Here is a 25927-nt window from a genome sequence, read left to right as displayed (position 1 = left end):
TCGAGAAATTCCGTGTCGGCTGCATGTGGGCGGGACCGGTTTTGAAATGAAAGCAGGATGAACCAGAAGAGAAATATACAGTATATTAGAGATAAACTTGTTCGCTTAGTATTAAAAGTCAAGGCAGATGTAAAGAATTTACGTATAATTATGGACTCTGATCTAAACTTTAAATCACATATTAACCATTTTGCTAAGACTGAAATTTTCCAATTTAATGAACATTGCAAAATTTCAACCTCTTATAACATTGCATGATGCTGAGAACTTACTGCCTAGATTACTGTAATGCACTCCTAACTGTGCTACCTGAGAAAGACTTCAGTCGGTTGCAGTTAATTCAGAATGCAGCAGCCAGAATCTCACCAGTTATGGCATCATTATATGGTTACTTTTGTCCTATAGAAATGACTTTAAAATTCTACTAAAGGTATATAAAGCTTTATATAATGGTACTCCTTCCTTTATTTTGGAGTGCCTATCGCCTACATTTAAAGTCGTAACATTAGATCTTTTAATGGTGGCCATCTTAATATTCAAAGAGCCAAGCATAAAAAAGTGATGAGGCAGCCTTTTGCTGTTGTGCACTAAAAATCTGAAATACATTTCCAAAAGAGATAACACTAGGCTACCACTGTGGAACATTTTTAAAAAAGCACTAATTAGGATCTAATCCATAACATTTTAGAACAAGCATTTATACTGGTGAGAAGGATTCTCTTCCCTCTTTTCTACTTTTAAAGTTTTACTCTGGCTGTTGGCTTTCCTCTCTTTCTCTTGGGTAGGAGTTGAATTGAATTTTGTTAAGCTTGATTGTATGGCATGTTACTTGCTTTTAATAAAATCAATAAAAACTACTTAAGAACATTTATGTTAAGTAGAATGCCCTGTGTGGGTTGGGTGGTCTTTTGACCTGGAACCCAGACAGATTTTTCTTTTCCTCCAGCTTAACTGTAGATTTTTTTTTCTCTGTTCATTCTGGCCACCTGACCTTATCATCAGATTCATATACTGTATAGTGTAATGAGACCACTAGGGGGTGTGCCAGCCACCCAATCCGACACAGACAGATACCAGAGGCACATGTATATTTCTCTTTTCTTCGCCTGTGGGCAATGCTTTCCCCGTTCCCAGAGGCACAACACAGTCCCAATAGGCACTATTCACACACAATACTTTTTCTTCTTCTTCTCTCCTCTCCGGCAAGCTTTGTCTCCCTCCTCCTGACTCTAGTTCCTGCTGGCTCCCTTTATAGCCCACCCCGAAGTGCTCCAGCTGTTTGATGACCCATTTCCAGCTGCACTTCCGGGTGTGGTAGAAGAATCGCCCACATGGGCTCAGGAACCACTGCAGCACCCCTTGGTGGCACCTCTGGATCCCAACAGGGTCGTAGAGAACTCCATCTCCCATGGACCGCTGCGGGAATCCGAGGCACCACTGCCACCCAGGGGGAGGTACTGTTCAGTCCATGCCTGTTCCCCAGGACCATATACAGAAGGAGCTTCCTGGCCGTCCACCACAATAGCAACAAAAAAAAGAATTCTGTATTAAAGGAGTATATTAATTATATATCTATCTCAATTTAGTGTGCATTATTTATCTTTTGCATACTATTTAGTCATTATTATTATCATCTAGTTTTAACTTGTTTATTCTTTGCTTGTAACTATCTATTTGACAACTTGTAAAGCACTTTGAGCTACATCCTTGGTATGAAAATGTGCTATAGAAATAAATGACGTTGTTGGTAGGATTGGATGAACCAGCTTTGCAAATGGAAAGATACCTCAGTTCAAAGCCAGTAAGTTACAGGGAGTTTATATTGTTTTTTTTTTCATATTGTGCTTTTCTTTTCATTGAATGAATTTTTTTACAGGCCCCAGCATGGGACACTGCAAACAGACAGTATGTGGCTCTAATAAATAGTGAAGATAAATAAAAGGAAGAGCTTTGTTATAGTCATCCTTTGTCTTCATTTCAGCAATGATCTGAAGAGAGGTCTGGCACCACCATTTATGTCTCCCACAGAAACGAGTGGCAAAAACCTCAGTGGCTGTTCTGTATCTGGAGAAGAGGAAGCTGGCATCCTAATAATCTATAAACCACTTTTTCTTCTGTAATCGCAGCTTAAATGGTGCCAGTGACCACCAAGCTAGTTTTTATCTCTTAACTCTTTGAGGGCTGAATATTTTTTCCAAAAAACTCAGATTTCTGAAAAGCACACAAAGCGATGGTTTCACACTTAAGTCAACAAAAAATGTCTGGTGCTGTGCCTGCTGCTGGCGCATGTTTGGCATGTCTGGAGGCAGTGGCTGTGTGGAGGCACCTAGATGGTCAGCAGGAATGCTCGGTGGGCTAACTGTCTTTGCACAGTGTGATACAATATGGTTTGTACCTCTTGTCATGTTAAGTGTGGTCCTCCAAGGTGAATGCTGCTGTAGGGAACCGATTAGATGATGCCGGCACCTCACTTTCGTTTTCGATATCCATCTCCAGATCACTTGCATCAAACATGGAGTCCGACGAGTCCTATTCAACGAAATTACGTAAAACGTCCATGGAGTATTTTGCTTTGCACATTCGCTTTGGTCTCTTGCCAGATGTCAGTGCCATTTTAGAGGTTGTTTGCTCTTGCTACTCCTGCATGCATAGGAAATCAGGTTTAAATCAGCAAAGCTATGTAACTTTCCTTCTAGCAATGAGAGTCAAACTAACACGTAAGGGTGAGTTTTGTTGCAGTTTACAGCTGATAACTGTCCTCTACTCCTGAATTTTGACAAAAGTCGACATCAGCCCTGAAAGAGTTAAACTATTCTGCTGCTCACTCTAATCTCTTGCCATGAAGAGCACTTTCTAAGCTTTCCTAAAGTAAACAGCAACTGAACCTCGTTTGACGAATGCAGTGCAAATGCACAAAAAAATCCTGAACTAGTAAATAACTGAATGACTCAATGCAAACTGTATTTGCAAAAACAAAATAATAAATCACACATCAAACCAACTAAACAACATTAGTCAAATGATTTTGTGCAGGATAATAACCGATTATTACAACTCCCTGAGTGCTGACTAGTGGGACTACTGACTCACTGTTCTCTATGCCAGTAATTTACAGCACACCCAGTCAGAGATTTTTTTGTGTGGCATATAAAGGAAAGCATTTATAATCTTTGAAAGTTAGCTAGTTTTTCTGGAAAAGTTTTAAGCTTTTTCTCTATTTTTATCTTACCACTAAGAAACAAATAGTTCTCCAGATCTCAAATAAAGGTGGTTCATAGAGAGCAAGCTGAACCTTTCCATTTTGGGAAGACTGTTTTGTTTTCAGGATAACAAAATACAGCTTCACAGTTGTCACTTTGGTGATATTATTTTCCAAATTGGTGCTCGCTTGTTGACCTGCATTTCTCTCTTGTTCTGGTTCCTTCATTTTGTATCCTGTATTAAATGTCTTCTGCGAGGTGCCTGACAGTCACCAGATGTTGCTGCTCTTCTTTGTCCCTCTTCCTATTATGAAGTTCTTTGTCATACTTCTTTCACTAGAATACTTGCACTTGATGATGAATTCAGAAGACTTGTATCACATGTCGTAGGGGATCATTATCAATAGATAGGCTTGTGAGGATTGAGCTTTTATTACAATACTCTTTTCTGCCCACAAGTAAGATGTGCAGCAGATGGTTCAGCTTTTCTTTATGACATCAATCACTTTACTTCCAGAGGTTGTGACGACTTCAAATTCTTTGACTTTCCAGAACGTTTTAGGTCATAAGCTTTCGATTAAGACCAAGATCAAGTTTCTAGCCCCAGTAGTTTGCGAGTACCAGCAGGTTGCTGTACTGTACAGGTATGTGCTTGACGCTCAGTGGATGCCGCAGCTGTTATTCTTCTTACTATCAAGTAATCAGCTCCTGCAATTTACTTCACATAGAACAGATGTGGCTGCTCTTCCTTTTCTTTCTACGAGTACTACATCACCTTCTAGATCATTTTGCCATAAGAAACACAAACCCATCTCACTATGCCAAAGGTGGCATTACATCAAATTTGTTGAATAACCAGCACATATCAAGTTATAAGCTTTCAATTCAGACTAAAATCAAGGCTTTATCCCCAGTAGTTCACAAGTAATCATGTGACAGACAGACATAATATTCTCAAATTCGCTTCATCTAATTCTGAGTCACAAAGCAGAAGCAGCGACAGGGGACATGGCAGGAAAACTAATACACCTAAAGGAAAACCCACTAAGACATGGGAAAAAAACAGGCATTGGATTCAGACCCAGGATCCTGGATCTGTGAAACAACAGCACTATGCATTCCATCATAGTGCTGCCCCATTTTTAACTTATATATATTGTAATAAATGAAACAAAAACAGGTCAAGGTTTGGGGTTTTGAGCCCCGTATACTGTAACTTAAAAGGTCCAACTATTTTCAACAAAAATCATTAGACACATAATGGATGGTAGGATGGACATTTAAAGAGCCAGACCCGAAATCAGCAACGTGGAATGCTGGGAAGGCATGGTGGTGGATGGGTAGTGGACGTCATCAGTGGGGGACCAGAGGGAAGAATGGAACCCGGAAGTGTTGTTCTTTTGGTTGTCCGGGCAGGATTATGGTGGCGGCACTTCGTCTTTTCTACAGGAAGAGAGAGAGAGAGAGAGAGAGGTTAGTACACCGCCATCGTCCCCTGGCACGACTTGTCGCGATGCGTGCCGGGACTTTTAGCTGCACCCCATGCGCTCGTGCGTGACAATATATAAATGTAAAATACTGAATGTAATTATTTCTTGCACATGTACTGGATCAGGGCTATAGCAGGTTGAAGAATTGGTGCAAATCTGGGAATTAAGTTTAATAATTATATCCACCCACTTAATCTAGTTGATAACTGCAAGAGAATGCAGCCACAGCCATAAGTCTCAATTGTCAAACATTTAATTTTTCTTGTAACGTGGTTAGTTGTGTGGTGGGTCCAGCAATGCACTCTCAGCACATGCTGGCAACCTCTTTCTCTTTGTTGCTTTCAACTACATTCTTAGTTGCACAATGAAAGACACTATATACAATAAAGACAGATATACCGGCAGGTTTAATTATATAAAGGATGCAAACAATACTGCAAAACAGAACAGAATTTCTCTTGTTCGATGGATTTGGTAATGTCATATTAAGACAATGCACTCCAATACTAAAGATGGCATTGCACCAGCCTAAAGGAGCATGCCGTGATATTTATGCAAGGAAGAAGCTAAATTGCACCACAGTATGCCCCATATCTACCTGAAGAATAAGAAAAGTTTCATTGTCTTTTTTTGTTTTTGAGCTTTTTTGCTCTAATTCTGTATGACTTTTTGGGGCCTGTAATGAGCAGCTTGAGTCTTACAAAGCCATTCACATTATAGGCATCTTTCAGGGTTCCTTAGCTATAGCAAACCCTTTCATTATTCATTCACGAGCGTGAGCTATCAATTTTTAATGTTCTGATCGTTGCAACAAAATGCATTTTTCTATTTCAGACTGAACCAGTTCCTACAGTCACATCTGCAGGATGGCGGCAGGCATCCACTGATATTGTGTGTTTCCTGTCCGTGATATGGCTGGTATGAAAAGTCTTTGACATCAATCAATTGACCTTTATTTTATATAGTGCCTTTACAAACATTCAACATCACAAGATGCTTTACTGAGCAAACAAGATTGCATTACTGACAAAATCAAAAGTATATTATTAAAAATTAACTTTCTTTCTGATAGAAAAATAAAAACAAAACAACATAGTGATATGCCTGAGAGGCATATTTAAAGAATGTATCACTCCCTTGCTCCCATTTTGGACAAGAAAAATTTTGTTCTATGGAAAAAAAATGAATATATATATATCCATCCGTCCATTATCCAACCCGCTATATCCTAACTACAGGGTCACGGGGGTCTGCTACAGCCAATCCCAGCCAACAGGGTGTAAGGCAGGACCCTAGCCCACCGCAGGGCACACACACCAAGCACACACTAGGGACAATTTAGGACCACCAATGCACCTAACCTGCATGTCTTTGGACTGTGGGAGTAAACCGGAAACCCACGGAGACATGTGGAGAACATGTAAACTCCACGCAGGGAGGACCCGGGAAGCGAACCTGGGTCTCCTAACTGCGAGGCAGCAGCACTAGCCACTGCGCCACTGTGCCACCCCTAATTTATATATATATTGTCACAACTGGATGGAGGTGGTACCCAGCCGGGACGCCTGAGAAGACAGGAGGAGGGCTGGTGCCTCCTCCAGACCTCGAGGGGGTGACCACCCTGGAGGCCTTGGGTAAAGAGCTGGGAAGCTCGACCCTGTAGGGACCCAGGGTTAGCGCCAGGGGCACCCCAATACCAGGAAGACCCTAGACCTCAGCACTTCCGCCACACCCGGAAGTGCAGGGGGAAGAGAAAACGGGGACACCCAGAGTGCTTTTAAGGAGACAGCCGGCACTTCCGCCACACTGGGGCGTGTCAGTGGCAGATTGCTGGGAACACACCTGGAGCACATCCGGGTGCTTATTTAAAGGGGCCGCCTCCCTGCAGAAGGGACAAGAGTCGGGTGGAAGATTGGACAAGGTCTGGAGAAGGCAGGAGGCGGCCTGAAGAAGAGAAGAAGAAAAGAAGAGAGAGTAAAGGCATTGGATTGGCCTGGGCTGAGGGGTATTGGGGATTGGTGAGCACAGAACTGTAAAAAGAAATGAGAAATAAACGTGTGCTTGGTGACATGAGCGTGTCAGCCTGTCTGTGTCCGGGGCAAGGTTCACAATATATAAATATAAATTAAAAACTATATATATAAATTAAAAAAAAACTGTCAGTCAACCTAAAATGCGTGCATGTTTGTGTAGGTGTGGGGGGTAAACTGAAGTATCAGGAGGAAAACCAACACAGGGATAAAGGGCAAATTCCACACAGAAAAAGAGCAAATGCAGTATGCCAGAAACTGACTAAGCACAATAAAGAAACACTTAGGCTTAAAGACATTACAGTGCAATAAGAACAGAAGACTAAGAAAGGTTGAAAGTGTTGTGTTAAAGTATGTTTACAATTAGGCAAACTAAAGTCTTGCTAGATAGATAGATAGATAGACAGACAGACAGATATATAGATAGATAATCATCATGTTTAAAGGCCATTTTCCCAGTCAGCTATGGGTCAGTTGCCTCCCCTTTCTTCTGTCATGAGCATCCTCAATTTTCATCCCTTTCACCTTCATGTCAGCATGCACAAATTCATGCCATATTTTCTTGGGTCTGCCCTTTGGCACTTTCCATCTACACTGAATGCCCAAATCATCTGAGTCTGCTCATTCCTATAACTTCTACACATCTTCAGCACATAACATGTTACAAGTATCCTCGTTAGTTCTACGTTAATATAAAGACACACCTGCCATCCATCTCAGCATTCTCATCTTAGTACTCCAAGCTGCACTTGTTTCTCCAGCTTTCACAGCCCACATCTCACTCGCATACACTACAGCAGGTCTAACACAGCACTCAATACTCTTCATACGCAAGGAAACATCTTTGCTTGAAATAATGCCAGATAATCACTAAACTTATTTTGCGCATTTCTTACTCTGGTGGCAACTGCATTGGAGCAACCTCCTTCAGCACTCATCTCCAAGATTGCAGAAATTGTCACATGTTTCAAACCTATGAACTTCGACCTCAAGAAACACGAAAGCTGTATTGTCACTTAACTCACCTAAGCATTTCTTGCATACATATGGCACCTTCAACTGCCTAAAACAGCATCTGACACCACTACATCAATTATGGATCCACAAGCCACAATTGGTGCATAAAACAGAGTTCACCCCAAAACCTCCTCAATCCTCCTCTTTCCAAAGGGATAGTTGCAACCTACTGAACCAGTACCCTGCCTTTTGAAAACCATGTCACACATTATGTTGGTCTTAGCTTTATTAACTTTGAGACGTCTTTCTTCAAGGCAGTGTGTCCATTGTGTTAGCATCTCCTTTAATTCTGCTTTGTTGTTTGCACCTAGCACCAAATCATCTGCATAGAGGAGTTCCCATAGTAATCCCTTTCCACTATCATCTTTTAAGAAATGGGCACCAGAAATATCTTGAGGCTTTCTTTTCAGTTGACTTCCTATTTTGAAAATACTGAGTTTCATCATCAAGTCCTTCCGTGAGAACCCTAAATACAAAGAGGACTGTTTCATTTATGTTAGGTAGAATGCCCAGAGGGGACTGGGTGGTCTCATGGTCTGGAATCCCTGCAGATTTTATTTATCCTTCTCCAGCCGTCTGGAGTTTTTTTTTTTTTTCTGTTCACCCTGGCCATCGGACCTTACTCTTATTCTATGTTAATTAATGTTGACTTATTTTGTTTTCTTACTGTGTCTTTTATTTTTCTATTCTTCATTATGTAAAGCACTTTGAACTAAATTGTTTTGTATGAAAATGTGCTATATAAATAAATGTTGTTGTTGTTTGATCTAGGCATTGTTCATGCTCTTTGTAGATTTGAGCCTGAACTCGGGCAACACATCTTTTAGCTTCTGTTCTTGCCTTAACATATTCCGCATGCTTCGAGTCTCTTTTGGCATCTTTAGCTTTTTGCTCTTTTTTTCACCTTGCCCTCTTTTCTTGTGTAGCCTTTTTAGTTTCATTACACCACCACCATCACTCAGTGTCCACTGGCTTATTCTTTGTTATACTACAGACATCCTTAGCCATGTTCACAAGCACGTTTTCAAAGAAATCCCAAGATTTTGGCCATTCGCCTCTTCTGTTGGTTGCACAACCCAGTCTTGTATATTTTTCTGCAAATTTCTGATGTGTTTCAATTTCTGGAAGTTGCCATGATTTAATTTTTGGATGGAAGGTTTTTGCTCTTTTTGCTTTAGTTTTGATTTTCCATTTCAATTTGGCAACTACTAGACGACGTTGGCTGACACATCCTTCACCTATGATTGACTTGATATTGTAAACCTCTTTCTTCTCTCTCAGCCTAACAAGTATCATGTCAATAGCACTTTTCAGGTCTCCTGACTTATAATTTACTAATGTTCTTTGCACTTGTTGGAAAGTGTATAATTACTGAAACATTCATGGCTTATGCAAACTCTAGGATAGAATCTCCTTCTGCATTCCTGTTACCAAAGCCAAAATTTCCATGAGCCTTATTAAAGTTTCTTGCATTTTGCCTTAGCTGCCCATTCAAATTCCCTGCAATAAAGAGGTCCTGATCATCGCTAATTTTCACAACTGCATTTTCTAGTTGTTCCTTCAGTGCTTCAACCTACTTGTGGAGCATAGCAAGGTGTAACACATATTTTCCTGTCACCTAGGACAAAGTTGACCACGAGAATCTGGTGAGTTAACCCTTCCGCACTAAATACACAGTCGATTAGCTCTGTGGAAATCAAAATATCAACACCATTCATACCACTTCTACCTCCAGACCAAACTTGTATCTACGAATCACAGTTTTTTGCAAGCAGCAAATATCAACATTTCGTCTTCTCAAAGTTTTGCACAATTCGCCACAGCAACCAGCTAACATTCCTAAACAAAGTCTAAAATGAGGTACCCACTTTCATATTTCAGCAGCTGGTCTGAGGCTCAACCCATCACCTAGCCCCCCAGTCGCCAGACAACACTGTTCTAGGATGGTGTCTTGTGCTGTGTCCCTGATCGCCTGACAACATTGGTCGGGAGTTGGACACAATGCTGTGCCCCTGATCACCAATCAATGGTCCAGAGTTAGCCCCAAGTTAGGTCTCAAATTGCAACATGATCATGACATGATTAATTGCAACATGATCATTGCAATCATGAATACCTTTATTGATGACAGCCAGTATTATCAGTACTGGACCTAGCCTTTGGTTCAAGAGCCTAACCCACAAGGCAGTGGGTGCCAGTGTTATCAGAACTGGTGCTAGCCTTTGGCTAAAGAGCCTAACGCACAAGCCAGTGAGTGCTGCTATGTTTGCAGTCCTCCAACGTGCTTGAAGCCAGAAAGCAGGAGTCACATCTCATCATGAAAAGGCCTAGCAGCAGAAGTTGCAGATAGATAGATAGATAGATAGATAGATAGATAGATAGATAGATAGATAGATAGATAGATAGATAGATAGATAGATAGATAGATAGATAGATAGACAGTCTGATTACAATTAATATATTAAAATGGAAGCAAAATAGTCCTGGCAGAAGTAATGTGATAACATCTAATGGAAGATGATAAAAAGACCTACAGCAGGGTTCTCAGGAAATACAATCATCCTTGTAATATTGGTGGACCACAGGTTGACCATGGTGGTAGTACAGTGGGTATTAAATGTTGTTCAAGATAGTTAGAAGCTTATCCAGCTTCACTCTCTACAGAGAGTCCAGGCATGGAGTTAGAAACAAGCTAGTTTTCCTGAGTAAATTGTTATCTAAGTTAGCATCTCCCATTCTCAAGCAACTATCATAACAAACTACCATGTGAAACAGGACACTGGAACCTCAGTGCCATAAGTCGTCTTGGGAGATATGGTCGATTTGACTCCGGGATCTATTTTATGGTGACTCTTTCAGATACTTTTATACCTGGATCACCTAACCTTCCGGTCTATGGATGCAAATGAGAGACAGAGAAACTTTGCTCTTTCTGATGCTACACCATTGTTTCAATAGCTTTGCTGATGTTGAGCTGCAGATAATCAGCTCTCTGTAAAACTCCTGAAAAATTTCCAGTGAAAGGCAATGATAAAGAGAGGGCATGACAAAAGAAAAACCACACATGGAAAATGTGGCCGTGTATGAGTCAGCAGCCCTGATCTACATTATAATATTAGTAGTTCAGTTAATTTATGTGTCTTGGGCCACAGAGGGTGCTACTGTTCACTGTAATATGACAAGAGTTATTTGCTTTTCTAGTTTGTCTTATTATGATCTGGTTAATTGTATAACTTATTCTGTTTTTTTTCTACTTGTTTCTTTGGTAGGTTTGGATTGTGGTTTTAAATACTATACAATACAAATCTAGCATTTCATTTCACTTTTAGAGTGGTTTTCCTGAGACCAAAAATATTTCATGTTTTAATGTGACACTATTATGGGTGCCTTTTGTTTACTGTTGCTATAGTGCTTGGACGACTGGAGATGCATGGCGTTGGATGTCACCAAGTCAGTGAGATACTGTAAAGGCTGATGTCATGCACTTCCTGCTTATCTAACATTGTGGATTTTCCCCACAAAAGACTAGCATGTTGTAGCGGGGCTACATGAATGGGGACGACTTATTGTGTTTTGTGCCGAGTCACGACTTTCATAGCGTTGTCCAGTTTATGTAGTCTATAGTGCGTCTGTGTAAATGTTGTTCCGTGGAAACAAAGGGGGAAGGAGAACACTATAGGACCATGACCCCGCAAGGTAATTTTCCTGTCCACCAATCAAGTCCATCTAGGTTATTTTCTATAAAAAAAAGAGGAGGAAAAAAGAAACAAAACAACACAGAAACGCATCAAGAAACACGCACTGTTCCACAGTTTGCTGCTGTCAATGCCGAACCTGTAATGATCTTGCCATTTTCACAAAACCCTGGGGTTCAGTAGTAACAGGACACGATGAGGACCACATGGTGAGACATTTGTTTTTATTTCTGGAAAAGAGCAAACAGTCAAGTGCTTTCATATTGCAGTTACCGTTGGACAGTTCAAGTTCATTATCGCTACTCACTCTCTGGACACTTTCCTGGACTTTACGTGTGTTATGTGTTTCGTGTGCGTCATATCTGTTTTATGTTCAGTGTAGGGTCAAGGGAGGGTTTACTCTGTATATTTTATTGCTTCACCGTTTATTGTAATATTCCGCCATTCACTCGTGGGGTTGTGTATGTTAGGGGAGGGGATAGTGAGATATTTAGACTGTTTGGCATTTTGTTTCACTTCTTTTTCATCAATATGTATATCGACTTTAGTAACTTACCTACTGTTTGCCTTTTTGCCTGTTTGATCGCCGATTGGGGAAGTAATTGGAAGAAGTGCAGCTTGTCTAAGTCTAATGCCAGGGCATAGGTCTTGGCGGTGTAGTTGCCGGTCCGGACGACTGGGTCGGTCATTACAATGTGACCTTGTGTTTACTAAAATTCCTGTAAAACAAAATTTTCTTTATGAACTCTGATTTACACTTTGGCTTGATGATGCAAATATTTCTCTTTCTGTTTTTTTAAAGCTAATTAATTATGACAACATTTCATAAAACTGCCTTGTTCCTTTCACTTCCAGGACATCGTCCGTACAGTATAGTTGCATACTGTAACACAAATGCCTGAAATATTTCAACCCTGAACTGACATTCAGCATATAATAAAGCCATGTATGCAACAGCTATGATTCATAGTAAAATGTCTGCAAAACTGGCCTAATTTTAAATGAAAAACATCTGCTCAAAGAAATCCATTTTATTTGAAGTCTTTTTTATTTCCTTCATTGGATGTCAGCACACAGGTGAGGTACTGATGAGACAATCCATCATAATCTACCTGAGGAAATGATTTAGAAGTGTAAATTACACACTTCTACATTTATTAAAAGATGCCCTACATCTCGGGAGCCTTGTATCCTTCTGTACATTTTTTAAGAAAGTGAATTAATACTCTACTCATGAGCGGAAAATTATGGAACAGGCACGTCCTTGGGAAGTAAAGCACGAGTCTCACCACACATCTTCATGCCAGCAGGAAAATAAAAAGCAATGCTGCTTTTTCATTCTGAAAGCTTTTGGAAGAGATGACTTCGCACATTAAAACAAAGTGATTCTGACCATCAAGCTTCTCAGGAGGTTGAGTTGAAGGCAGGGGAGGATAAACAACAGGGTCATCAAAACAAGGAGTTTTTATGAAATTTGATCTTTTTTGTTTTATTTAATGGTGATGAAGAAGATATAAGTTGAGCATTCTAGAGAAGAGAAGAGATCTGTTTTCTGATCCTCCCTCTGAGAATCTCCTTCTTACCAGTAGATAGAAGTTGTCCTGTCAGTCATACTACATTATCAACCAGTCAACAGGAATTCTTCCTGGGCTTCCTAAAGAAAAAGAAAGATTCAGTTAAAAAATATATGATTCAGGCCAGAAAGGAAAAGTCTTTAGCTTTCAACATTTGATTTTACAATTTCAGCATAATAGTGTTGTTTGACACAGAGATGCCGATTTCATCACTCATTTCAATTAGTGTGGCAAGCTGTACGATAGTCCAAGGCACACATCAGTTTCTGCTTCATTATTGGCTCACTGCATCAAGTGTTAGCAGTATTCATTTCTTAAATCCGGCTCTAGGATTCAAGCTGTCACCTACACCTAAATACAGTATCTATGATGATGAGTAACTGGCTCCATTTTTTTTTTTTTTAACAATAGTTTGCCCATTTGGTGCAGTGTAAAGCCTTTCTAAAGCCAATGCTTACCGCCCATGCCAAATTTCAACAGAAAGTAAAAAGTGCTAACAATATTTTGACTACTGCTCAATATTCTGTGAAGGATCTACCAGCTAAATTTTCTTAAAGCGTATTTTAATTGAAGAACCTCCTAGGCAGATAACCATGTCTAAAATAAATCTGCTCCAAAGAGTTCAATTCAAAAGTAAGTTCCATTAGGACGACCTCCTTAGATCAGTTGACTATCCCACTTCCCTACTCCAAGTTTCACTAAAAAGAATTTCTGTTATCATGTTATTAGATTACCCATGGCTTGCACCAAACACAAAAGGTAGCAAAGAAACTCTTAGATAGATAGATGATAGATAGATACTTTTTTAATCCCAAGGGGAAATTCACATAAATCTTCTGATCTTTGCTAGGTGGAGGATAAGAATAAAAGTCAAAATCAACCACAGAACTGTTACAGGTAACCTCTTAGCTGTCCATGTTGCACCTCATACAGTATGTTTAACCTTTGAGACATCTATGGCAAGGTGCTCGCTGACTGAGGCTGTCTTTACTTTCAAACCTCTGCTTCCATCCACAATGCCAATAGCATTGACCTTTACAAAGACATCCTCTTGTTAGACAAGTAATGAAAAATGAAATTTTCCAGTCCACTAGTAGCAGTCAGACAGAGACACTGGGCTATACACTTTAACTATTAAACTATTTTTATTTACATCAAAATTAAAAACAGCAAGTACAAAGTGTTAAATGATCTGGTTGGGTTAAATCTTCATGCAGTTGCATTAGCAATAGCGAGGGGCGAGACACTGGTGAACAATCCCAGGTGGCTCCATTTCTTAGTAGCAAATGTTTTTTCCATGAAAAATGAAAATTAGGATCTCCTTCCAGAAAAACAGACAAGACTTTCTCAACTTGTAGGATGGAGGTAATGGAGGATCCACAATGTCTCTGAGCTGTCAAACTCATGGAGCCTTCTTATAACAGGACATGTATCATGGGCAGAAATTATTATTATTATTATTATTAGCAAAGTGACCAGTAGACAAAAAAGATGCCAAAAGACATGAAGCAGAAAATGGACAAAACTAGGAAAACAATCAGAACCAAGTACCAATGTCAAGGGACCAAAATGAAAGCAAATGTCAAAGCCAACAAGTCTCAACCAAAACACCAATTCTACCATTAGGGTATGCTTGAATAAGAAACTAACTACTGCTAAAGATTATACAGATGTTATATTCACCAAGGGATAAACGGATACATGATCATCACCAATTTATAACATCTTGTCTTATGATGTCAGAAGCACAACAAGTGTGATTATGTGACCAAACTCAAGATAGAGTTACATAAATATGATGCAATAAGAATAAAAATTAACTTTGAAGTTATAAAACCAATTGTGAAACTGATAGGGAAAGTGAAAATCACACATATAAAACCCCCAAAACAAGCAAACATTTGCATACATCTAAATGTTCATTTTGAAACCTCTCACTGCTCTGCTCTCCTAAGCACTGAGCTGTTCTCTCCTTTCATCATTGTGGGTTTAGATTAGATTAGGTTAGATAAACTTTATTATTCCTATGGGGAAATTCAGAATTACCTCCCCTCTCAAATCTCTGTCACGCCTGTCAGTTTTCCTGTGCCATTTCTTATTACGCCATCCAGCCATTCCTTACAAAAGATGTATTCACTGAGATGTGCCCCCCTATTCTCTGGGGTGAATACGAGGGTGTTGTACTGTGTTAGCCATTATGAATGTAATCAGAAGTCAAGCAAAATGACACCTTTTATTGGCTAACTAAAAAGATTACAATATGCAAGATTTTGAGGCAACTCAGACCCTTCTTTGGGTAAGATGTCAACTGATCACATCTTGCCCGAAGAAGCGGCCTAAGTTGCCTCGAAAACTTGCATATTGTAATTTGGGGTGACTACAAAATTTTGGGGACATGTTGATCTACATTTATTTGCTTAGCCAATGCTTTAATCTAAGGCGACCTACAAAAGACGTCCACATTATCAAGTAAACATCGATCTGGAGGGCTGTTTAGAGACAAGTGTTACAGGACAATGTTACAGTACCAAACTGACCACCATAGGTGAACATCTCAGAACAACATCCAATATAGTTACTGTACATGTCAAAAATCTATCAGACAGAAATTCCCAGAACAAGAGAGTCTGAAAATGCTTCTTATACAGACATTGTAAAAACATCTGATTAGAGTACACAAGTTTGCTCATCCACACAGTGTACAGAAGCAATCAAGAAAGCTAATAGGATTTAAATTACAGGTGCTGGTCATAAAATTAGAATATCATGACAAAGTTGATTTATTTCAGTAATTCCATTCAAAAAGTGAAACTTGTATATTAGATTCATTCATTACACACAGACTGATGTATTTCAAATGTTTATTTCTTTTAATTTTGATGATTATAACTGACAACTAATGAAAGTCCCAAATTCAGTATCTCGGAAAATTAGAATATCAATTAAGACCAATGCAAAAAAAGGATTTTTAGAAATGTTGGCCAACTGAAATGTATGAACATGAAAAGTATGAGCATGTACAGCACTCAATATTTAGTTTGGGCTCCTTCAACCTGGATTACTGCAGCAATGCGGCGTGGCATGGAGTCGATCAGTCTGTGGCACTGCTCAGGTGTTATGAGAGCCCATGTTGCTCTGATAGTGGCCTTCAGCTCTTCTGAATTGTTGGGTCTGGCGTATTGCATCTTCCTCTTCACAATACCCCATAAGGTCAGGCAAGTTTGCTGGCCAATCAAGAACAGGGATACCATGGTCCTTAAACCAGGTGCTTGTAGTTTTGACACTGTGCAGGTGCCAGGTCCTGTTGGAAAATGAAATGAAATGAAGTTCATCAGCAGCAGGAAGCATGAAGTGCTCTAAAACTTCCTGGTAGACGGCTTCGTTGACCTTGGACCTCAGAAAACACAATGGACCAACACCAGCAGATGACATGGCACCCCAAACCATCACTGACTGTGGAAACTTTACACTGGACCTCAAGCAACGTGGATTCTGTGCCTCTCCTCTCTTCCTCCAGACTCTGGGAACTTGATAACTTGATTCCTTGATTTCTTTTTTTTTTTTCGTAATTTCGTTTATATTGTATATATGTATCTTCTTAATATGTATTTTTTTTTTTTTTCTTACCCCCACCATTTCCCTCTTAAGGCTTTGCCCTTTCCAGGCCACAGTTGTAAATAAGAAACATATTCTTAATCTGTCTTGCCTGGTTAAATAAAGGTAAATAAATAAAAAAAATAAATACAAAATTTCCAAAGGAAATGCAAAATTTACTTTCATCAGAGAACATAACTTTGGACCGCTCAGCAGCAGTCCAGTCGAGACGCTTCTGACGCTGTCTCTTGTTCAAGAGTGGCTTGACACAAGGAATGCGACAGCTGAAACCCATGTCTTGCATACGTCTGTGCGTGGTGGTTCTTGAAGCACTGACTCTAGCTGCAGTCCACTCTTTGTGAATCTCCCCCACAGTTTTGAATGGGTTTTGTTTCACAATCCTCTCCAGGGTGCGGTTATCCCGATTGCTTTACACTTCTTTCTACCACATCTTGTCCTTCCCTTCGCCTCTCTATTAATGTGCTTAGACACAGAGCTCTGTGAACAGCCAGCCTCTTTAGCAATGACCTTTTGTGTCTTGCCCTCCTTGTGCAAGGTGTCAATGGTCGTCTTTTGGACAACTGTCAAGTCAGCAGTTTTCCCCATGATTGTGTAGCCTACAGAACTAGACTGAGAGACCATTTAAAGGCTTTTGCAGGTGTTTTGAGTTAGAGTGTGGCACCAGGTGTCTTCAATATTGAACCTTTTCACAATATTCTAATTTTCCGAGATACTGAATTTGAGACTTTCATTAGTTGTCAGTTATAATCATCAAAATTAAAAGAAATAAACATTTGAAATACATCAGTCTGTGTGTAATGAATGAATCTAATATACAAGTTTCACTTTTTGAATGGAATTACTGAAATAAATCAACTTTGTCATAATATTCTAATTTTATGACCAGCACCTGTATATATCACAACTAGCAAAATACCTGCGCTTTGCAGCAGAGAAGTAATGTGTTAAAGAAGTTATGAAAAAGAAAAGGAAACATTTTAAAAATAACATAACATGATTGTCAATGTAATTGTTGTAGGCTTATTTTAGCATTGAGAGTAAAGTTTATGATTGTAAAGAGTTTAATTTATGATTGTAAATGTTGTGTATGAGAAATGCACATTTTTAGGCAGGGAGCCAACCACATGGTAGGTGTGTGGACATCGGCTGTGCGGAAAAAGGAAGGGGGACCGGGAGAGGCCCTTGTGCGCCTCTGCCATAAAATAGATCATCTGTTAACGGAAATAAGGAATGAAACCGACAAAAGGAGAGGTCAGTTCAGAAAGTTCCTTACGGCATAATGGTGAGAACCCCCAAAAAGAAGACGTTATTTTCGAAAGTTCATTACAGGGCACAGCGCGAAATGAAACATACTTAACGTTTGTAAGTACAGTGTAAAGGATAAGAATGGGAAATTTGGGCTTCCTACATATATTGGAAGTCACAGAAATAGTGAGGAGGGGTTTCCCCATTTATATATACAGTTTAGGGGGTACACCCACTTCCTCCCTTTGGGTGTTGCAACAGGACATGAAACATACCTAACTTTTGTAAGTACACTGCAAGGAATGAACATGCGAAATTTCAGCTTCCCACCTATATGGAAAGTGGGAGAATTAGTGATGAGGCAGTGAGGGCTTTGCCGTTTATACTGTATATACAGTATAGATATGTGTAGTACAAGTCAAGGGAGTTGATGCTTAAACTATATAATGCAATAATGAGGCCTCACCTGGAATCCTGGGTACAGTTTTGGTCTTGATATTACATAAAAGACAGAGCAGCGCTACAGAAAGCCCAGAGGAGAGTGACCAGGCTGATTCCAGAACTGTGAATTATGAACTATGAGGACAGACTGAAGGAGATTAACCTTTTCAGTTCAAACAAACAGAGCTGAAGTGGTGACATGACTGAAGCATTTAAACTTTGGAAATGTGGATACTTATGACCTGTGATGGTGTTTAACATGGCTGAAGCCATGGGAGCAAAAAACATTGATAATGACAATCTCTTGGATGTCTTACAAGGTGAATTTCACACAATTACCTTTTGAATCATCACCATGGCTTGACTTACAGTATCTCATACTGTGGTGCTGGAACCTACTGCGTAAATGAAAGTTTTTAGAAACAAGAAGATCGAAGGGTTAAAACGGCTGGACCAAGTTTGTTGGGACATATGTGTCATCACAAGTAAAGTGTCTCTGGAAAACATTAGTTTAAAACTAGTTGGTTAAAACATAATTTTATTTTCACAATTAATGCACTAATAACATTTACTGAATTTAAAAATAACTTATTAGAAAGAAACTGCTAGTTCAAATACAGCCAACACATCATTCTGTCAGTCCACTTGTACGGTAACTTACTCCCAGTCCCAGTACTACCTTATGATATTCTCAATTTAAATTGGACTATGAGAAAAGGGAATAGGAAGAAAAAATCAATTTCTGAATTTTGTAAAATTCTCTTCCAATTGTACAAGAACACAGCAGAGAAGAATAACAGCCAAAAACGATAAATCAGATAGAATTTGCAATCACATTACAGAGCTCAGTGGATCCCTGATATTAAAAAATAAGATAAAGTAAAACATATTTAGACCATAAAAACAAAATATGAATAGAATGTCTACTTATTATAGCTTTATTATTTAAACCGACTGCTATAAAAATCCTAAACAATCAGGGAGCGGATGTTGTGTGGTCAGTGGGAAAAGCGGGGACAGAAATGCCCTTTCCCTTCTTCTACCCCAACTACCAAGAAATCAGAGACAAACACCACACCAAACATACAAAATATATTAATATTAGTAGGGTTAGCATTAGCATGAGCTGACTTCTCTAATACAGGCCAATTAGGAGTGTAGGCCACAGCCTGAAGGATAGCAGGCAGCACCTCATAAACTTTATTAGAAGAATATTGTGACCCCATTTTTGCATTTATCAGCTTGTGTGTTTATGTTAATTTATGATCACTTTATTGCAAGTAAATGTATGGTATTACACTTGGAAAGTAAAAATGTTAGATTGCAATACACAATTGGAGGTCTGAATCTCGAAAGTACGCCTTATGAGAAGGACCTCAGAGTCAGAGTGGACTCTTCAATATTTACACCCACACAATGTACAAAATTGATCAAGAAAGCTAAAAGACTCTTAGGATAGATAGCATGAGGTATGGAGTGCAAGTGAATGGAGATTATGTTTAAACTATATAACACATTAGTGTCACCTCACCTGGAGTACTATGAGCAGTTTTGGGCTCCATATTACAAAAAAGACACGGCAGTGCTAGAGAAAGTTCAGGGAAGAGCAACTATGCTAATTTCTGGACTATGAGATATGAGCTATGAGGATTGATTGAAGGAGATGAATTTTTTCAGCTAAAGCAAACAGAGATTAGGAGGGGACATGATTGAGGTGTTGAAAGTTATGAAAGGTGCAAACATTAGACCCCAGTTGTTAATTCTTCAACTAGAACATAGGGACATGGTTGGAAACTTAAGGGCAGATTTCGCATGCATGTTGGAATGTTTCTCATAGAGTCATAGAATAAATTAGCAAGTAGAGAGGTGGACAGTAGAACTTTAGAGACCTTGAAATTTCAACTTGATGTTACTTTGGACAATCTAGGTGAGCAGAATAGACAAGCATGTTGGGCTAAATGGCCTGTTCTCATCAATATTGTCCCAATTAAAGCCTAGCATGGTCTAACGCGAAGGTTCTCAACTTAAGTTTTTTTTTCCCCAATCAGTTTGACAGAAAGTGAGTCGTTTTTACCTTTCATTGATCTCATTGTTTAATTAGTTGTCCCTTTTATTTAATTTTCTTATTTTGCATTCAGAGAAGTGCATTAGTGTTAAATTTACATTTAAGATATCCATCCATCCATTTTCCAACCCGGTGAATCAGAACACAGGGTCATGGGAACATTTAAGATAACTCCATCATTTTCTTTTCAATTCACTTATCCTGTGGTGTTTTTTCTTCACTTAAATTTTTAGATGCTTTCCCACTATAGGATTTTTTTCAGGAACCAAAGACTTTTTAGAAACTCAGGAATGTTTGTAGCATTCCAGCCACACATAAACTCAGGCCATTTGTAGTTCCTGGTAATTTTTTTTTTAGGTCCTACTCCAAGGTATATACTTTTCGTTCAACCAATAAACTATCATGGATGGCGCTTGGGCGATGAATTATGTTTAATGGTTGAGCTTAAGCACTGGAGCCATCTCACAGATCTGTTAGTAGTTTGGACTTTGGAGAGTTTTTGGTGAAGATGGAGCACCACACTTCGTAAAACATTAGTGTTCACAGCCGCCTCCCTGGTGCACCGTGACATGCACTGCATTGAAACAATATGGGGAGGCTCACCCGTGAAGTCGTGATCGCTTTGAAGCAAAGAAAATGATTAGGATGAGACCCTGTAGCCTCAGGGGCCTCCAGGACCAAACTTGAGAAAGACTATTCTAGCATGTTCTTCTTCAGGTGTTCCAGTTTTCCTACCACAACTTGAAGATAAGCAGGTTAAGATAACTGCCATCAATAAACTGTCCCATAACAGGGTGTGTGCGTTTAGTGTGACTGGCGTATAAATATCCTGCAAACCCAAAAAGTTCTTGCCATGCCAAAAAAAAATACTCTAAACTTAAACTTTCAAAAACAGCCTGTTTCCAAGAGCATGTTCAGATCCACAAGCTGCAGTGTCACTGGAGCAGACTTCGTCCTTCATTTTGATAGCTCAAAGATAACATCTCCGAGTTAAAGAAAAAGAGATTTATGTAATGGATGGTGTGCTGCCACAGTGATTAGTGCTGTTATCTCATACCTCCAGGAGACTGGCTTGTCTCACTCTGTGTAGAGTTTACAGGTTCTTACTGTGTCCCCGGGGTTTTATTTCCTCAATTCTTCAGTTTTCCTCTTACAGATGTGTGTGTTAGGAGAACTGCAGAATCTAAATTGCTCTTTTATGGTTTTCCGAGTGTGTACAGGAATTGCCACCTTGCCCCAATTAGCTCATGCCTTGTACTCAATAATTCTGAGATACATTACTCTTGTCTGTGTGCCTGAATTGGCCTGAAATGGACTGAGTCCAGTAAAGGAATGGATGGATTTATGGTGTTATTGCAATATGTTCTCCAACGGATTGTAGGGGATTTCCCTTTTATTGAATAACAACCTCCCTTTGCCAACCAATAAAAGCGTACCCAACAAGCTGCACGCATTCTTTTGCTCTGACTTTTTAATTTTTAATGAGGCCCATCATTATATAAAAAAAAAAAACAGAAAATATGATGCCAGAATGGCAAGTGGCATTTATCTTTTTGGAGTCTCACCCTAGCACATTTAATTCCGCAAAAGCAATGCCAACTTTCTTCAGATGGCACTTTAATATACACAGAGCACGGTCCTTAGAATCTTAAAGCAGATAAATTTAATTGAGACCCTGGCTCACAGATTCTTCGAGTCTGCCAATTTAATAGCTGCAGCTCAGGAGCACCTTCTGATATTAGAAGTCGCAATATTAATAAAGCAGCAGCAACAGCAGTCCTTGAATCTTTGAGCTTGGGAATTTAATACAAAGAGCTCTGGACCAAGATCTTTTAAAAGGCATCCTCGAGAAGCTGCATGGCAACCTTTCAGAGAAGAAAGAAAAAAAAAATCCGTTCATATCCTGGAACCTAAGTACAGTATGTGGAAGGATTTTGCTAAGCTAAAAGCCCTTTTAAATATTGCAGCTTTAATGCACTTGTACCTGCCTTAGTGTTTTCAATTACCCGAGAGTCAAAGTTACATAAACAGCATCCTTAGAGACAATTTTATATAAGACCATACAACAGGCAACTTGTTTAAACATCATCAAGCGTATACAACCTTTACTTATTTATTACAGCATATGGCAAGCAAGGTGCCATTATGTGAAAGCAACTTAAACGATAAAGATTATAAAAGATGAATCTTAAAAAGTGTTTCATAAAGCTACGTACAAAGTCAAGACAAAAAGTATTACGTCTAATAATTATAATTCTATAATGCGACAATAGGGATGCTCTCCAAATTGAATACATTTCATCCGATCTTCACAAAGCCCGGCTCAGAAACCCCGGGCTCGGCGCTAGTGTCGCGTAGACGGAAATCCGGCAGGGCGACAATCTGAGTAGAGCTTTAGCACCATCTGCTGGCCGCTTGATGCGCACATAGAAACGCTTCAGATTGAAACCGGCACAGAGAAGAATTGATGATGGCTACAAAAATATTTGATGATCACCATTTATTCATTCATTTTTCGAAAATATTAATTCGAATGGACGATCTTGGAAACTCTAATACTTGTAACTGACGCCTAGGTAAACAGCGAGGTCTACTACCTAAGGCTCTGCACCGTTTTCTGTTACAGTTTTTCTCAGTTGCTTTGGCACATTTCCTGAATTCTCACAACTGTACATGCATTTCTCAAAACAGTTTATATGCTGCAGTAAAACACGTTGGTTTATTTCTAGGCGTTGTGCAAGCAGCGACCTTTTTACAGAAGCTACGTTATCTCTCACAGTATTTCTTTTTTCTGAATTTATGTACTAGCTATTGGTCTTACTTTAAATTAGAATTGATCTAGCTTGTCACTGGTAATATGTATATATATTATGTTTTCTGAAGACAAATTTCCCCCTGGGGACAAATAAAGCAAAGGAGAGGATTAAAGCAAAACTTGAGTGCCATTATGAACAAAGCTGCACATCCTTTCTCTGACATACTATCACTGAGGACTGAGGGCTTTTCAGCAGAAGTGTGTCAAGAAGCGGTACGGGGCTCCTTAATATCAACAGCAATATGTCCGCATAATGCCTAACTTGGATTGGGACAGGCAAGTCAGAACTTTTCTTTCTTTTAAATGTTCTTGCTTTATTGTCATTCCAGTGTGTGTTCACCCCGAATTGTGTGTGTATATTCATTTACTTGCTTATCTACCTATTTATATGTGTATTTATTTAAAGAGCTTCTGTCAAAAGCCAAATTTCCTCATGGGAATAAATCTATCTATCTAAAAGAAAAAGTACTTCACTTGAAACATTTAACTCAATCATCAAAATGTAATGATTGTATCAGCAGAGTAAAAGTCACTAGATCTTTGTGTAGAGCCCTGCCAGATAAAATGTGTAGACGTATTGTACTGTTGTAGTATTTTGGGTAATTAAAGTATTATCAGTGATTTCTTACTTTGCAGTAATACAGAAACTATCCCATCTCTGTCACTAACTGAATGTTATTGTGTACAAAACCAAAATCTACAGGTATGTGTGTTACTGACACCAAAGTACTGTAAACACTACAAGGTACCATTGCTGTATGCTGTAAGAAAATACTTTGCTTTTGATTGACATATCATTGACATAAAGGGCTATGATTTTTTATTTTTTATTTTACAGGATGTGTCTTGCAATAATGCAGTGCAATATACAGGAAACAAAAACTGGGGAAAAAAGAAAAAAACGTACACAGCACTGTATACTATATTACTGAATATACCAAGAAGCCGATAAGAAATGATTAACTGTTACTGTAACCAAATGTACTCTATAGTTCACGACACAAACTAAACATGCTGTACTGTGGACTCATTTCATGTCATTGGTTATTCTGCTGTTCCAGACTGTCCAGCCACAAATTTTCATGAACTTCCCATTGGATATTCTCCCTTGTGATACATTGTGGAAAAAATGTAACCATCCACTGCTATGCTGTCCTTAAAGGAAGCATCCATTGCAGCAAGCAAAGAAACTTGAATGTGAATAGAATGACTGAATGCCTTCCATCTCCACACAGAAAAGAACCCTTCTATTGGATTTAGGAATGGAGAGTATGCGAGAGAGTAATGCATCCTTTGGTGGACATCCATCCATATGACCAGTGGAAGCTGACATTACTCCACACAGCAATATAATGTGGTAAGTCATCTCTTACCAAAGCCCTCTCATCCTCAGGAATAAGATCACTGAAAAGAGATGCTGGGTGTTGTCTGGTCAAATGATAGGAATATGCGTAGCCACTCCATTGTCAGGTACTGAGGAACACATAATTATATCCCCTCCACACTTCCCTGGGACATCCACTGTAGCTCTCTGGTCTATGATATTTTGGTCATGCTTCCCTGCACTTGGACAGACTGAATCCAGACTCATTGATAAACACAGCAAAGTGAAGGTTTATATTTGCCTTGCATTCTTACTACTAATCCTATTTCATAAACAGGCAGTTCCACTAGTCAATATCCATCTGAGCAGGCTCCGCCATACATAGAGTCGCCATTATTCCTAATTCAACTGTGTGTTTGTGTGACAACTCCAGTGTGTTTCACATTTACAAGCATTTCATGGTTATTCTAATATGCCAGACACTCCCCTTCAGAAGTGATTTTCAAGATTCATCTGACATTCAATTTATTCATTTCTAGTAAATGGCCATTACAACAATACCGTAGCGACACAATTTGTGAAATATATGCCTCACATATTTTGAGAAATTAATTCAACCTTTCTGCAGGTACAGATGTACTTACAGTTTTTCTCAATTGCTAATGCACTGTGAGTGAATGAATTTCATGGAGTAAGCTATTGCTCATGCTAACATCTCAGAACCATATATTTTATCTCCACAATTAACATTTCTGCTGTGTTCACACAGCTTGCATCTCTGGTGCATGCTTTACAAAATAATCTACACACACATCTCAGATATCAGATAGGTTCCTTTCTGCAGAGACTCCACAGTCAGCAAGTAGAAAACAAAGAGCTAAGGAATGAAAACACGGATCACCTGTGCAAACACAATCAACCAAAATGATTAACTTCATTCCCTATATATTCTAAAATTCATGAAACAAAATGGAACAAGAAAGAGCGCACAGGAAGAGGAAGAGGAAGAGGCAGAGTAAGAAGGTCTGCATCTAATGAGATAAGAGCGATATTGGTTGATTTTGTAATCAACCATGACTTGAGCATGTGAGAAGCTGGGCAGTGACTCCAGCCTAATCTGAGCCACTGTACTATTACTGCCTTCATTAGGACATTTTGCAATGTGCCCCCCAATCATCCTCTGTCTTTTCAGTGTCTAATGTGTGGTGAGTGTACTGGTGCAATAATGGCTGCCTTCACAACTTTTTAGGTGGGTGCTGCATATTGTTGACTGTTGAAGAGGTTCCCCTCTGCCTATGTAAAGTGGTTTGAATAGCAAGAAAAACATTTTATAAATGTAATTAATTGTTAGTACTGTGCTAAGTTTTCACAATTATGACTTGTCCATAGTAAAAAAAATTCACTTTACAAAATTCA

General features: G+C 39.2%; 1 long non-coding RNA gene across 1 annotated transcript; it reads right to left on the bottom strand.

Annotated features, from left to right (window-relative positions):
- Positions 1–4480: 4480 nt before the first annotated feature.
- On the bottom strand, positions 4481–13077 carry LOC120526878. The gene is made up of 3 exons (XR_005633209.1): positions 13016–13077; positions 11989–12151; positions 4481–4643 (listed from the first exon to the last, which is right to left on the bottom strand). It is a non-coding gene; the product is annotated as an uncharacterized LOC120526878 (long non-coding RNA).
- Positions 13078–25927: the final 12850 nt, after the last annotated feature.

Source organism: Polypterus senegalus, chromosome 3, assembly GCF_016835505.1.
Source record: "Polypterus senegalus isolate Bchr_013 chromosome 3, ASM1683550v1, whole genome shotgun sequence".
Classification (NCBI taxonomy): domain Eukaryota; kingdom Metazoa; phylum Chordata; class Cladistia; order Polypteriformes; family Polypteridae; genus Polypterus; species Polypterus senegalus.
This window is presented reverse-complemented; position numbering and strand designations above follow the sequence as displayed.